Source organism: Megalobrama amblycephala, linkage group LG17 (genome assembly GCF_018812025.1).
Source record: "Megalobrama amblycephala isolate DHTTF-2021 linkage group LG17, ASM1881202v1, whole genome shotgun sequence".
Taxonomy (NCBI): Eukaryota; Metazoa; Chordata; class Actinopteri; order Cypriniformes; family Xenocyprididae; genus Megalobrama; species Megalobrama amblycephala.
The window spans coordinates 16,412,764-16,427,609 of NC_063060.1; the positions used below are offsets into that span (position 1 = coordinate 16,412,764).

Genomic DNA, 14,846 nt, shown 5'->3' on the forward strand with positions numbered 1-14,846 from the left:
GTTTCCATTGCAGTTTTTGTATTGGTTCTAATGGTTCCATTACAGATTTGTATTGGTCTTTATTTGCAAATATTTAATGGTTCCCATTGCAGTTTTTGTATTGGTTCTAATGGTTCCATTACAGATTTGTATTGGTCTTTATTTGCAAATATTTAATGGTTCCCATTGCAGTTTTTGTATTGGTTCTAATGGTTCCATTATAAATTTGTATTGGTTTTTATTTGCAAATATTTAATGGTTCCCATTGCAGTTTTTGTATTGGTTCTAATGGTTCCATTATAAATTTGGCTTTGTATGTTTAACTGGTAGCTGTTAATTAGGCCATTGATTAATTAAATAATTTAAATTATTACTACAATTATACACTGGTTTTCTCCTTGTGGCTTAAAAAAAACCCTCAAGAATATATAATTTTAATTTATATGAACTGCACACCAACTTTTCAATAGCTAACTGTTCAGATTGTGTTTTGCAAAGAATTAAGAACATGAAACTGAAATCAAAATTATACTTGGATCAAGACCATCTTTTTTACTAAACCCAGCTGGAAATAAACATCTGACAAAAATTATTAACATGATATTTTTTATTATTTAATGTGTAATAGAAATACAAGAACTATGAACTGTGTTTGTGGCTTCACTGTATCCGCTGTGACTGGCTTAGACCTGCAAAAAGGAGGAGAATTCATTAGGACAATGTACCTCTTAAACCACATTACCAGTACATGAGATTATCCATACATTATATATTTATATGGGACTCTCAAAGAAGTTGCAAGAACATAGTTGTTGACCAAACTTCATTATTTCATCCAACATATTTGGGTGCACTTTGAGCAGATTCAAGATCTTGAATTTTATCCATTAGTCATGTCAGGTTCATAGCATGACAGTCATCTGTTAACCTTCTCCAGTTGTAGGTTAGTGATGCGCGGGTCGTCTCATAACCCGCGAACCCCGTGGGTCGGGTTGGGGCGGGATAAGAAATTGCGCTGTCAGCGCTGAAACCACACCCACTCGCGAGAGCTGCCGCCTCAACATATTTGTCTAATCAGTAGGGGTGTAACGATACGCTCAGGTCACGATACGGTACGTATCTCGATACGGAGTTCACGATACGATACGTTAAATTTAACATTTTTTTTCAGTGACAGACAGCCCTATTCAACTGTTAACTTGAATACAGGTTATTAAAATGTTATATTTATTTATTTTATTGAAATGTGATCTTGTATGTACAACAAGGAAAATTAGTGAAATTTGTTCATGTTTTTTTAATAAATCTTGTTTGAATTTCAGTTTCATTTTGTTCAAAATATCGTGATACGTATCGTATCGTGACCTGAACGTATCGTTACACCCCTATAAATAAACTAACGTTAAACAAAGGGCGCCGCTTGCACAATCTACTCCTCCTTGATTGTCTCGTTAAGATGACGCAGAAGTGCATTCCAAAAAAAGAGGGTTTTTTTACCCATACACCCTTCATCCCTTCGAAGCTCTCACTCCGAAGGGGAAACCATCTGAAAGGAATTAGGGCATAGGGATGAGCCCTTCCGAATGGAACGCAGGGCTACTTCAAGATGAGCATTTATGGTTAAAATGTATAAAATTGTATTTTTTTTTTTTAGAAAATGAGTGATGGTTTCTCTAGATAAGACCATTATTTCTTGTATGGGATCGTGTAGAATAATTTGAAGCTGCAATGAAACTAATTTTGACCTTCAACTGTTTGGTGTCCATTGAAGTCTACTATATGGAAAAAAATCCTGGAATGTTTTCATCAAAAACCTTAATTTCTTTTCGACTGAAGAATGAAAGACATGGACATCTTGGATGACATGGGGGTTGTTAAGTTTAAGACATCAAAAAAATATGTTCATACACATTTATACCTCAGTGCTGTATATTGTTTAAGATTACACATGACTGTTTACCGGAAAATAAGGGACTCTTATTATGAAGTATTCAGGAAGTTCAGGGGTAGTTGTTGTTTGAGCGCTAGGCGGGAGAAAAGCTATGTTTATGTTGTACACGAATAAACGGGTGATCGATTGACTTCTGAAGTGTGTCTATGAGCGTAACATTGGTAGCAGAGGATGGTTAGCAACTACAGAGTACCGCCGACCTTTGATGAAGGAAAACCATATGAAAGTTGGAAGAATGAAGTCGCAATTTGGACCAGGGTTACGGAACTCGAAAAAAAGAAACAGGCGCTTGCTGTTGCTTTGGCGCTGTCGGGAAGAGCGAGAGAAACAGCGATGGAAATACCGGTAGATGATTTGAATAAGGACACTGGCATGAACACTTTACTTCTAAAACTCGATGATTTGTTTCTCAAAGAAGAAAAGGACCAAACATATGAGGCTTACACGAGCTTTGATCGGATTATGAAAGATAGCGGTGTTTCCATGACAGACTATATAATCGATTTTGAACAGCGGTATTCACGGATGCGTAAATATAAGATGGAGCTTCCCGATGCAGTATTAGCATTCAAACTGCTGGACACTGCGTGCTTAGAAGTGAAAGACAGACAGTTAGCTCTGACAGCATGTACAGATTTGACCTTTGCGTCAATGAAATCAGCACTGAAGAGGATTTTCGGAGGAAAGTCTGCTTCTACAGTGGGGATTAACCAGGAAACAGCATATGTAACGGAACAAAGGCGACAGAGGAGCAAGCCATGGATGCAAAATATTCAGCAAAAGACACCACTGCCTGGCACTAACCCTCTGGACAGGTATGGACGCAGATCAAAATGCGCTGTTTGTCAAAGCACGTTCCACTGGGCCAAGGATTGTCCACACAGAGGTGAGCAAGTCAAACTTACAGAAGATTGTAAAACGGATGATGTAGAGGAGTGCAACATTACTCTGTATACAAAAGAGTCACCCACTGAAGCAGAAATATTTATGACAGAGTGTTTTGGCTCAGCAATAATAGACACTGCATGTACACGGACTGTATGTGGACAGGAATGGCTAAATAGCTACATCGATGAACTAAGCCAAGACGAAAAAAAGAACCTGAGGAAGACAGAAACACACAGTCATAGACCCTTTAAGTTTGGTGATGGAAAAGTGGTCTATTCCAGCAGAAAGTTGAAAATTCCTGCAAAGATTGGACAAACTAAGTGTCATATTGAAACTGAAGTAGTCCCAGCAAAGATTCCACTACTTTTGAGCAAGGCATCCATGAAAAGAGCAGGGACAGTGCTGGATATGGAGAATGACAGCGCTGTAATGTTCAGTCAACCTGTAAAACTTGACTTTACAAGCTCTGGTCATTACTGTGTAAACATAATGAACAATGGAAAAAAAAACATTCAAAGTGATGACTGTGTCTTGGTAGCTGCTGAAGATGTCACTCTAACGGAACCAAAGATTGAGGATGTACAAAGTCAGTGTGACGAGGAAATACTGACAATCTCAGAAAAACTTAGCTCTGCAGAAAAAAACAAAATCCTGATGAAGCTTCACAGACAATTTGGTCATGCGTCTGCTGACAGACTGCAGAAACTTCTTGCTAGCTCAGGCAATAAAGATGCAGAATGTAGTGTCATTCTAAAAAAAATTGTGAGTGAATGTGAAACGTGTCAAAGATACAGTAAGACCACACCAAAGCCTGCTGTCGGCCTACCACTGGCATCTCAGTACAATGAAACTGTTGCAGTAGATCTGCATGAACTTGAACCAGGTGTGTGGTATCTCCACATTATTGACCAGTTCACAAGGTTTAGTGCAGGCAGCATACTGACCACAAAGAAATCTTCTGAAATAGTGAAACACTTTGTTCATGTCTGGATAAGTGTACATGGTCCACCTCAGAAACTGTTCAGTGACAATGGGGGAGAATTTAATAATGATGAGGTTAGAGACATGGCAGAAAATTTTAACATAGAAATAAAGACAACAGCAGCATACAGCCCGTGGAGCAATGGACTTACAGAGCGACACAACCAAACACTTACAGAGATCATCATGAAGGTGAAGACAAGTAACGGCTGTGACTGGGATACTGCATTGGACTGGGCTCTTATGTCAAAGAACACCATGCAAAATGTCCATGGCTACAGTCCTCATCAGTTGGTGTTTGGACAGAATCCCAACCTGCCCTCTGTATTAACCGACAAGCCCCCAGCTTTAGAGGGCACCACAAAAAGTGAATGGGTGGCAAAACACATCTCTGCTTTACATGCGTCAAGAAAGGCTTTCACAGAAGCAGAATGCTCAGAAAGAATACGGAGAGCACTGCGTAAACAACTACGTCACACAGATGAGAAATATAAAATGGGTGATAAAGTGTACTATAAGAGAGTTGATTGTCCAGAGTGGAAAGGACCAGGAGTTGTTATTGGCCAGGATGGTGCGGTGGTGTTTGTCAGACATGGAGGAACCTGCATTAGAGTACACTACCTCAGACTAAGAAAAGAAAAAACAGACAGCAGAGATCAACATGTCAATAAGGATGATGCTGAAATTAACACAAACAGTGTGCAAAGACAAGAGATGACAGGAGCTGCTGTCAACAACACGGAGGGAATAGAAACTGTAACCGAGATGCAGCAGAGTTCAATGCAAATTGAGAACACAGGGGCATCCACTATGGGGCAGAATGTAGCTGCACAAACCACATGTGACGACATAAGGACACAAAGTGATACAGAGCAGGGAACTGATGTCCGCCTTAAAACAGGGCAAGTTCTAAAATACAGAGATCCGAGACAGTGGGGCTTTGCATACAGCAAAAGTACTAGGGCGTGCAGGCAAAGCTACTGGTAAATACAAAAACTGGTATAATCTTCTGCTCACTGGGCCCACTAATGTTGCAGGCAGTAAAGATTCAGTCGACGTATCAAGTTTAGAGAGTCTTCAAATAGAACCCGCTGTTACTGATGTTAATACCACAAACGTCAGTGAGGATGTATTGGTAACAAAAGATCTATCCTTTGACCTAGCCAAACAAGAAGAGATTAAGAGTTGGAAAGATAACCGTGTGTTTGAGGAAGTTCAAGATGAGGGACAAAAGTGCATCTCCACCAGATGGGTGTGCACTTTTAAGGAAACACTAACTGGACTAGTACCGAAAGCACGATTAGTGGCCAGAGGTTTTGAGGAGTTTGATGTGTTGGAGCTACAAAAGGATTCACCCACGTGTGGTTCAGAGTCTCTTCGACTGCTTGTGGCAGTTATTTGTCAAAGACAGTGGACACTTCATTCCATGGATATAAAATCTGCATTTCTGCAGGGAATAGAATTGTCACGCAACATCTACATCAGGCCTCCCCCTGAGGCGGTCTGTGAAGGAAAATTATGGAAGCTCAAAAAGTGTGTGTATGGTCTAGCAGATGCTTCACTTTACTGGTATAACAGAGTGAAAGAAATAGTGCTGAAAGCAGGAGGAAAAATGTCCAAGGTTGATCCAGCTGTTTTTTATTGGCTAGATCAGGACTTCACTGTAACTGGGGTGCTTGCCTGTCATGTGGACGACTTCATATGGGGGGGCACGCAAAGTTTCTCCACAACTGTAATACCACATCTCAGATCTGTTTTCCAAGTTGGACGTGAGGAACATGATCACTTCTGTTATGTGGGAATGGATTTTGTAACTGTTGACAGAAAAGTACAGATACACCAGGAAAACTACATTCAACACATGCAGCCCATACATATGGATCCTTCACGAGCTGTGGAACAAGACTCATCTCTCTGCGAGGAGGAAAAGGATCAGCTCAGGTCCAAAATAGGCCAGATTCTCTGGGTAGCAAGGCAGAGCAGGCCAGATGTCATATTTGATGCTAGCAATTTGGCTTCAAACATAAAAAATGCAACTGTGCAGACAATCCACGAAGCAAACAGGATAGTGTGCAAACTTAAGTCCAAGAAGGTAATTCTAAGCTTCCAGCACTTGGGCAGAGACAGTGCTCTTAAGATGATTGTGTTCAGCGATGCCTCATTTGCAAATCTTTCAGATGGAGGCACCCAAGGAGGGCATCTGATTCTTCTAATGGGAGAAAATGGAAAATTCTCTCCCCTTTCTTGGCAGTCAAAGAGAGTCAAGAGAATTGTGCGGAGCACACTTGCTGGTGAAACATTGGCAATGTCTGATGGAATTGACAATAGTATTTTCCTGTCCACACTGTTCTCAGAATTAACTACTGGTGATGTTGAACATGCGCCACCAATAATCTGTGTCATAGACAATCATTCACTTGCTGATGCAATTAAGTCCACAAAGTCAGTCTCTGAGAAAAGACTTCGGCTGGAGATAAGTAGTATTAAAGAACTTGTCCAGACACAGAGAGTTGAACGAGTACTGTGGTACAACACAAGAGAACAACTTGCGGACTGCCTTACCAAAAAGGGGGCATCAGCTTATCAGTTACTTAAGGCACTGAGTGAAGGACAGTGGAAACTGAATTAAAACAAAGTCTGTCTTTGAGTTGCACACGAGAGCTTGTTGAAATGTACTAGATCATATTTTTGTTCAAGGATGTTGTTGTTCAATATGTTCTGTTGGCATGTTCAATTGAAAGAGATTTTTTTTTTTTTTTTTTTTTAAAGAGAGTGAGTTTGTTAAGTTTAAGACATCAAAAAAATATGTTCATACACATTTATACCTCAGTGCTGTATATTGTTTAAGATTACACATGACTGTTTACCGGAAAATAAGGGACTCTTATTATGAAGTATTCAGGAAGTTCAGGGGTAGTTGTTGTTTGAGCGCTAGGCGGGAGAAAAGCTATGTTTATGTTGTACACGAATAAACGGGTGATCGATTGACTTCTGAAGTGTGTCTATGAGCGTAACAGGGGTGAGTAAATTATCAGGAGTTAAAAGTGGACTAATCCTTTAAGTGAAAACTCTTACCTGAGAATTTTTACTGCTATTTAGGAGAACTTTTAGTTGTAAGATAAAACATTTTGTGAATACGGCCCCAGGTATATTGGACCAGGTTTGGTGTTAAAGTCTGCAGGACAGTGGTTCTCGAGGGCCAGAGCTGAGATCACCTACAATATGTTATGAACATGACTTTCAGAGAATCAGATTGACTGCTAGATTGATCACTTACAACAGTGGTGTCCAGTCCTGGTCATGGAGGACCAACGTCCTGCAGTATGTAGCTCCAACTTTCTCACACACCTGCCTGTAGTTTCTGGTGATCCTGAAGACCTTCATCAACTGGTTCAGGTCTGCTTAATGGCTGGAGCCACAGTTAATTCTGCAAACAGGACTAGATGGCAATAAATACTGAAAAGAGAGAGGACAAACAACATTTAATGGTATAAAGCCAGTTTAAAAATTGTATTCATGAATATGTATAATAACATCTGAGAATGTACACCACTGTACTGAAAAATACAGTATTTGCCATTTAAGTGAGGATCATCTCATTTTTAAAAAATGACACCCGAAATATTAACAGATAACATAAGCAAAATCTTCATGAAAATACAGTTATATGATGCAAAGAAAGTTTTTGTAAATGTGCATGACAAATCTACAATGCAAAAACTGAGAATGTGTGACTGAGTCAAACAGTACTTACAGAGCAGAACCAATGATCTGATTACACACAAGGAAGAGGGAGAAAAAGAAACAAAAATTAATATATCAGTCAAATATTGCTCTGTATGGATGAGCATGCTGATTAAATGTACACATTCAAGAGAAACTATTATATTAATATTTTAGTGATTTATTTCATGGCCTAAATGTTTTACTTCAGTTATATCTTTTCATAATTAATTAAATATTACAGATGGTTGATTTAATTTGACAGTTATCTTTTCGGGTGAATGGATGCTGTTCCAGCAGTCTCATTGGTTAGAATTAATCACGTGATGTCATATTATTAATAATTTATATTTATTTATTTATTTATTTATTTATGGCCATTTCAGAAAAATAAATTAATATTGTGTGTGCATTTTTTTATATATATATATATATATATATATATATATATATATATATATATATATATATATATATATATATATATATATATATATATATATATATATATATATATATATATATATATATATATATACACTACCGTTCAAAAGTTTGGGGTCAGTAAAATTGTTTAATGTTTTTAAAAGAAGCCTCTTCTGCTCACCAAGGCTGCATTTATTTGATAAAAACAATAAAATAAAAAAATACAGTAATATTGTGAAATATTATGACAATTTAAAATGACTGTTTTCTATTTTAATATATTTGAAACTAATTTATTCCTGTGATCAAAGCTGAATTTTCAGCATCATTGCTCCAGTCTTCAGTGTCACATGATCCTTCAGAAATCATTCTAATATGATGATTTGATGCTCAAGAAACATTCATTATTATTATCAATGTTGAAAACAGTTGTGTACAATTTTTTTTTTTAAATTCTTCGATGAATAGAAAGTTCAAAAGAACAGCCTTTATTTAAAATAGAATATTTTCTAACATTATAATTGTCTTTACTGTAACTTTTGATCAGTTTAACTCATCCTTGATGAATAAAAGTACTGATTAATTTTATTTCTATCCCCTAAAAATAAAAATAAAATTCTTACTAACCCCAAACTTTTGAACGGTAGTGTTTAATGTTACAAAAGATTTAGATTTCAGACAAATGCTGTTCTTTTGAACTTTCTATTCATCATAGCATCATGAAATAAAAATGTAAATAACTGTTTTCAACATTGATAATAATCATAAATGTTTCTTGAGCATCACATCATCATATTAGATTGATTTCTGAAGGATCATGTGACACTGAAGACTGAAGTAATGATGCTGAAAATTCAGCTTTGCATCACAGAATAAATTACACTTTACTGTATAATGACATAGAAAACAGCTGTTTTAAATTGGAATAATATTTCACAATATTACTGTTTTTGTTTGTATTTTTAATCAAATAAATGCAGGCTTGGTGAGCAGAAGATACTTCTTTTAAAACATTAAAAAATCTTACTGACCCCACACTTTTGAATGGTATATATACACACACACACACACACACACACACACACACACACACACACACACACACACACACACACACACACAGTTGTCTCAGTCTGACTTTATTGGTCTGGGAGCAGCTACAAACAGGTAAAGACAGTACTTGTCTTACTATCTTGTTGACTGTGTGCAGTTTTAGTTATGGGATGGGCAATTGAATGTAATGACATTGGTGACATTTTACTAGATTGTTAAAAATAGTTTGATTAACCCTGTGCCTTGAGCATTTAATCATAAAATAATGATTTAACTTGTACTGTGCTGTGAACATGGGGGGTTGCCCACAGTAAACCTGCTATGGGCCCCGGAGCTAAGGGCCCCACATGGGCTAACCAACTGGGGGCCTGTGTGGGTTTTCATGGGGCCCCAAAGAGTTTGCTCTTGCCCACACAGCCCCACAGAAAACCCACACTTAGTGGGAAAAGGATGAAATCAAATTAAACTTGAGTTCTATGTTGATAAATTAAAATTGATTTCTGGATATCATTATGTTATTTTTGTACACACGCAAACAAACACGTTGTGCTTTCATGTTTTATGGGGACTTTCCATATACATAATGGTTTTTATACTGTAAAAATTGTATATTCTATCCCCCTACACTAACCCTACCCCTAAACCTACCCATCACAGAAAACATTCTGCATTTGGGAAAATGGGACAAATATGACCTATGAATATGATCTAATATGACCTACATGACTTATATGAATGAACAATTTTGTGTGAATTCTATTAAACAATACATATATTTAACAGTATAATTTCTACATATTACATAAGGATAAGCTTAATACCATTAAACAAATTAAACAATTTAGTTTGTGTGTCATATTTAATCTATTTTGTTGTGTTGCAATAATTGTAAAAATAAATAAATCTGCATCTAACCTAAAAATTGTGTATGTGTACATCATTAAATCAAACTAAAGAAACCACTCAATTTATTGGAGTTCTAATGGTTCATACTGGTGTCAAGATACCAACGTGTAATCTATAGGTTGCCAAAGATGTTCTATTGGTCCTTAATGGTATCCAATAGGCAAAATATGCTACCAATAGAAGAAGGCAAATTACCAATAGAAACCCACTTGGACCATTATATTTTCCATTAAAACCAATACAGGCAAATAAGCAAAACTTGCCACCAATAGAAAAAAAGCAAATTACCCATACAGACCCACTAGGACCATTACAGTTTCCATTAAAACCAATACAGTTCCCTTTAAAACCATTACAATTTCTGTAATGGTTTCTATTGTTTTTTTCAGCAGGGAGGATGTTAAGATGCTAGTCCATGCTAACTAGTTGAAGTATTCTCTCTGTAAACATTGTAATGTTAAACAGTGATATAGCCATTTTTTACTTTGTTCTGGTGAAAAAGTCTGTATACACATCTAGCCTAAATGTTTATCTTATGTTTAGAGGTTTTCAGCTTCGCTTGGCATTCTGTGCACCTACATAAAGTATAACAGTGATGCTGCTATTACGTCTTATAAATAATGCAAACTAAGGTGACTGGTTCTGCTCCAGTCAGTTTCTGGTTGATCGACTACTTCAGATAGCTCTAATGTTTGCGTGATTTTTTTTTTTTTTTTTTTTTTTTTTTTTCAGAATTTATACACAATTTATAAAACAATGCGGTTGTGGGTAGGAGTGGAACACATGTTGCGAGAGCGGGTGGTAATGGTTAGAAATTAATTGGGATCGGGATTAAGAAAACTTTTTTTTTTTTTTTGTTTACTGACAAAAAATGATACAGAACATTGAACATAATATACAACAATAATGCACCGCAGGACAAATGTCACCTATTCTCAAAAAAAAACAAAGAAAAAAAAAGCAGCAGTACAAATAGAAAGTAAGAGTTAAAAAAAAAGTATTTCTTTCTTTTTCTTATTGACAAATTCAAGAGTCATAAAATGTGGTAAACATAGTGGGGACATTACAGTGTAAAGAATTCCTCCATAAAATTTAACAGGATGTCATTCTTTTTACTTTTAATTAATTTTAATGACTTGTTCAGCCCTTCCATCTCTTTTAAAAATAAGTCGCATTTAGGAGTACATTTTGCAAATTTCTGTTTATGAATATAATATTTACCATGCAAAATGTGGAAGTTCACCACAAATTCAAGCATTTTGCTTCTGTTTGTGAAAGAGCATATAACGTCTTTTAGAGATAATTTATAATTCACATTTCTTGGGGCAAAAAGAAAAGAACTAACATCAGACCAAAATTTTAAAGATAAATCACAGTTGTAAAACAAATGAGCCAAGTCTTCCTCGTGTACATTGCAAAAAGAACATTTGCTGTCGATATCCATGAATTTTGATAACGAATTTTAAAATGTACCTCTTTAACTTTATTCAGCATACAAAATCTATATGGATTTAGCCATGCCTCTTTCCAATTAATATCAGTGATTTGTGCATTCCAAAAAAATTTCCCTCTAGGAGAGATTTTATGATTGGATTGAAAAATTAACCTGATATGTTTGTTATTACAGGAGTGAGAAAATAGTTTTATACCATCAACTATTAACTCAGGAAGTTTCCTTTCGTTACTTCCAAAAGTAAGGTGACTTTTCATTAAATGTTTCAACCCATTTGGAATAGCTTTCACAACTTGCTGAAACTGTTTAAATGGAATGGGAAAATTGTAGGTAAACATAAAATCTTCATAAGACAAAACATTTCCATTATCATCAAACAAATCCATCACAAAATATATATTTTTTTCAAACCATTTGTGTATAAATAAAGATTTATTCTTAGAGGTAATGAGACAATTGTTCCAGAGAAGCATTTTGTGTGGAGAAAAATTGTGGTGGTAACCAATTTTCCAGGCTAATAACACTTGCTGGTAAAATCTGGATAGTTTAATTGGTAGTTTACCAGGCAGATAGTTACATCTCAGTAGAAAAGATAAGCCTCCAAGCTTTTTGAAAATAGACTGAGGAATAAAGAACCATAATGAATTTTCATTTCTTTGACAGTTTCTTAACCAATTAAGTTTAAAAGTATTGTTAATATCAAAAAAATCTAACATCTCTAACCCACCATCAGCTCTTCTGCCAGATATAATATCCTTTTTTAATTTGGAAGGTTTATTTTTCCAAATAAAGTCAAGAAAGGTTTTATTAATTTCTTTGGAGGTTTTATCACTGACATAAAGGGATAGAGCTGGGTAAACAAATCTGGAAAGACCCTCAGCTTTGGAAAGCAACACTCTCCCAAACAAAGTCAGATCCCTTTGTAACCAGTTATTCAAAATATTTTTTGTTTTTTTAATTTTAGGCATAAAATTCAGTTGTTCATGTGTATATGTATTTTTGGAAATATGAATTCCAAGATATTTAACAGAGTCCTTTACTGGTATGTTTTCAACTAATAGATCTGTACAGTTGTGTATAAATAAAATTTCACATTTTTTAAGATTTAACATTAAGCCAGAGGATTTGGAAAATTTAGATATACATTCCAGGGCTGTTTTAACTTGATTTTTATTTCTTAGAAATAAAGCAGTGTCATCTGCCAATTGAGAAATTTTGATTTCTCTATCAAATATTTTCAGTCCCAGAATGTTCTGATTATTCAAAACCTGAATAGAAAGAAGCTCAGCCACTAATAAGAATAGAAAGGGAGAGATTGGACAGCCTTGATGTATGCCACGATGGATCCCAAATCTTTTAGAGGTTCCCATATTAAGAATAATAGAGCTATTAATATCTTTATAAAACATTTCTATAATATCAATAAAATTATTGCCAAAACTAAAAACTTTCAGTGAGTGAATTAAGAAGCCATGTTCGATGGTGTCAAAAGCTTTACAGAAATCTAACAACACAATAAGAGCCCCCGAATCAATTTGATCAGAATAATCTAGAAGGTCAATTATAAGGCGAATGTTATTACTAATGTGTCTATTTTTCATGAAACCAGTTTGAGTCTCATTAATGATTTCATTCAATCCAGATTTTAATCTTTTAGCATAAACTAGTGCAAACAATTTATAATCTATATTTAAGAGAGTGATAGGTCTCCAATTATCTATATTCTGAGGATCTTCCAATACCTTCCAAAAGTGTTGGTAGAATTCAGTTGAAAGCCCATCTGGACCTGGACTCTTACCCTTTTTCATATATTGAAGTGCTGACAGTAATTCCTCCTCCTTGAGGTCGGAATCACAAAGGTTTTTGAAGTCATTACTAATTAACGGAATAAAATCTTGAATACCATTAGTAAATGATTTACAAAGGTCATAATTAAAGTTAGACTGATAAAGTTTTTCATAAAAAGAGCTGATAAAATCTGAAATTAGTTTGGGATCCTTGCATAAGGAGTTGTTAATATATAATGCCGACAAAGAATTTCTCTTAAAATTCCTTTTTTCAAGGGCAAAAAAATATGCTGTATTCCTCTCTCCCTTTTCTATCCATCTAGCTCTTGAACGCACAAAGGCACCACTAGCTTTGCTAGTATATAAGTCATCAAGTTTTAGTTTTAAGGATTGGAGCTCTTTTTCCTGTGTTTGAGAGAGTGTCTGAACTTTCAAAAGAGTATCAATTTTGTTCAGTAGTTCTGTTTCTATGCGATCTCTGTCTTTTTTTAATTCCTTACTTCTCCTAATGGCAAATTCTCTGGATTTGAATTTAAATAACTCCCATTTAGAAGCATACTCTAATTTCTCTGAATTAAAGATATTGGTAGCTAAGGTTTCAATATCTTTTGTAAAAATTTCATCTTCTAAGATAGAGTTGTTAAGTTTCCAATAACCACGGAGGCTGGGCTTGCGAACAGTCTGTAAAGACAATTTAATCAGAGAGTGATCTGAAAAGGGAGCATAATGATGGGAGATATCTTGAACATGTTGTAGCAGACTGGATGAAATAAGAAATAGGTCAATTCTCGATTTTAAAGACTTTGATACATTGCTCCATGTATATTCAAATGAATTACTATTAAAATAGCGCCACAAATCCACTAAAGATAGATCTTTGCATAAGGAATCAATAATATTAGGGTTTTGAGAGTGGGGTCTAACTTTCCTTGGAAACCTATCCATTAAATCATCAAAGACTTCATTAAAATCTCCTGTAATTATTAACTTAGCATTTGGGTTTGTTTTCAGCAATTGACATAAAATAAGAGAAATGTCAGTGAAAAAAGAATTATTCATAGTGTGAGAGTTAAACCCATAAATATTACAGATAATAAAGATGGCATTTTCTAATTTAACAGTTAGAATAACCCATCTGCCATCAGGGGAGGATGCAGAATTAACAATATTTCCTTTAAACTTATGAATTAAAATAAGAACACCAGCTGAATTATTTGACCCATGACTAAAATAAACCATATCGCCCCATTGAGCTTTCCAAAATTTTGAATCAGAAGCAGTTGAATGAGTCTCAAGAAAATGAAATCTGCATTATAACGTCTACAAAACCGAAATATTGCTTTTCTTTTAATGTAATCTCTTAAGCCCCGCACATTTAAAGAAACAATGTTCAGCTGGTTGAACTCGAATTTGTCCACTAACAAATAAAAGTATAATAAAAATTACTGGAAAAAGAAAGAAAAGGAAAATGACAACTACAGTGTGTACTGAACACCTAACTTGGAAGTTATGTAACGCTGTTTCCTTTAAGAAGGATCAGGGAATCAGTAGAATAAGGTCGAACGCCCTTTGAAGAATGTCAATAATTCGAACTGGGCAAATGTGCAGAAAAAAAATAAATCGAACCTGACACGCGTTTAGAAATTTGTGGTCAGTTTATGGATGCGGTGCTGAGTTGGCAGCGATTCTCTTGTTATTG

General features: G+C 35.4%; 1 protein-coding gene and 1 long non-coding RNA gene across 3 annotated transcripts in view; one reads left to right on the forward strand and one right to left on the reverse strand.

Moving 5' to 3' along the window:
• Window positions 1-14,846, forward strand: part of tcf25 (transcription factor 25 (basic helix-loop-helix)) — a 112,302-nt gene that overhangs the window by 44,002 nt on the left and 53,454 nt on the right. The gene's annotated exons all lie outside the window — the stretch shown is intronic.
• On the reverse strand, window positions 569-7,651 carry LOC125251315. Its single transcript, XR_007180968.1, has 3 exons — window positions 7,554-7,651; window positions 7,077-7,255; window positions 569-668 (listed from the first exon to the last, which is right to left on the reverse strand). It is a non-coding gene; the product is annotated as an uncharacterized LOC125251315 (long non-coding RNA).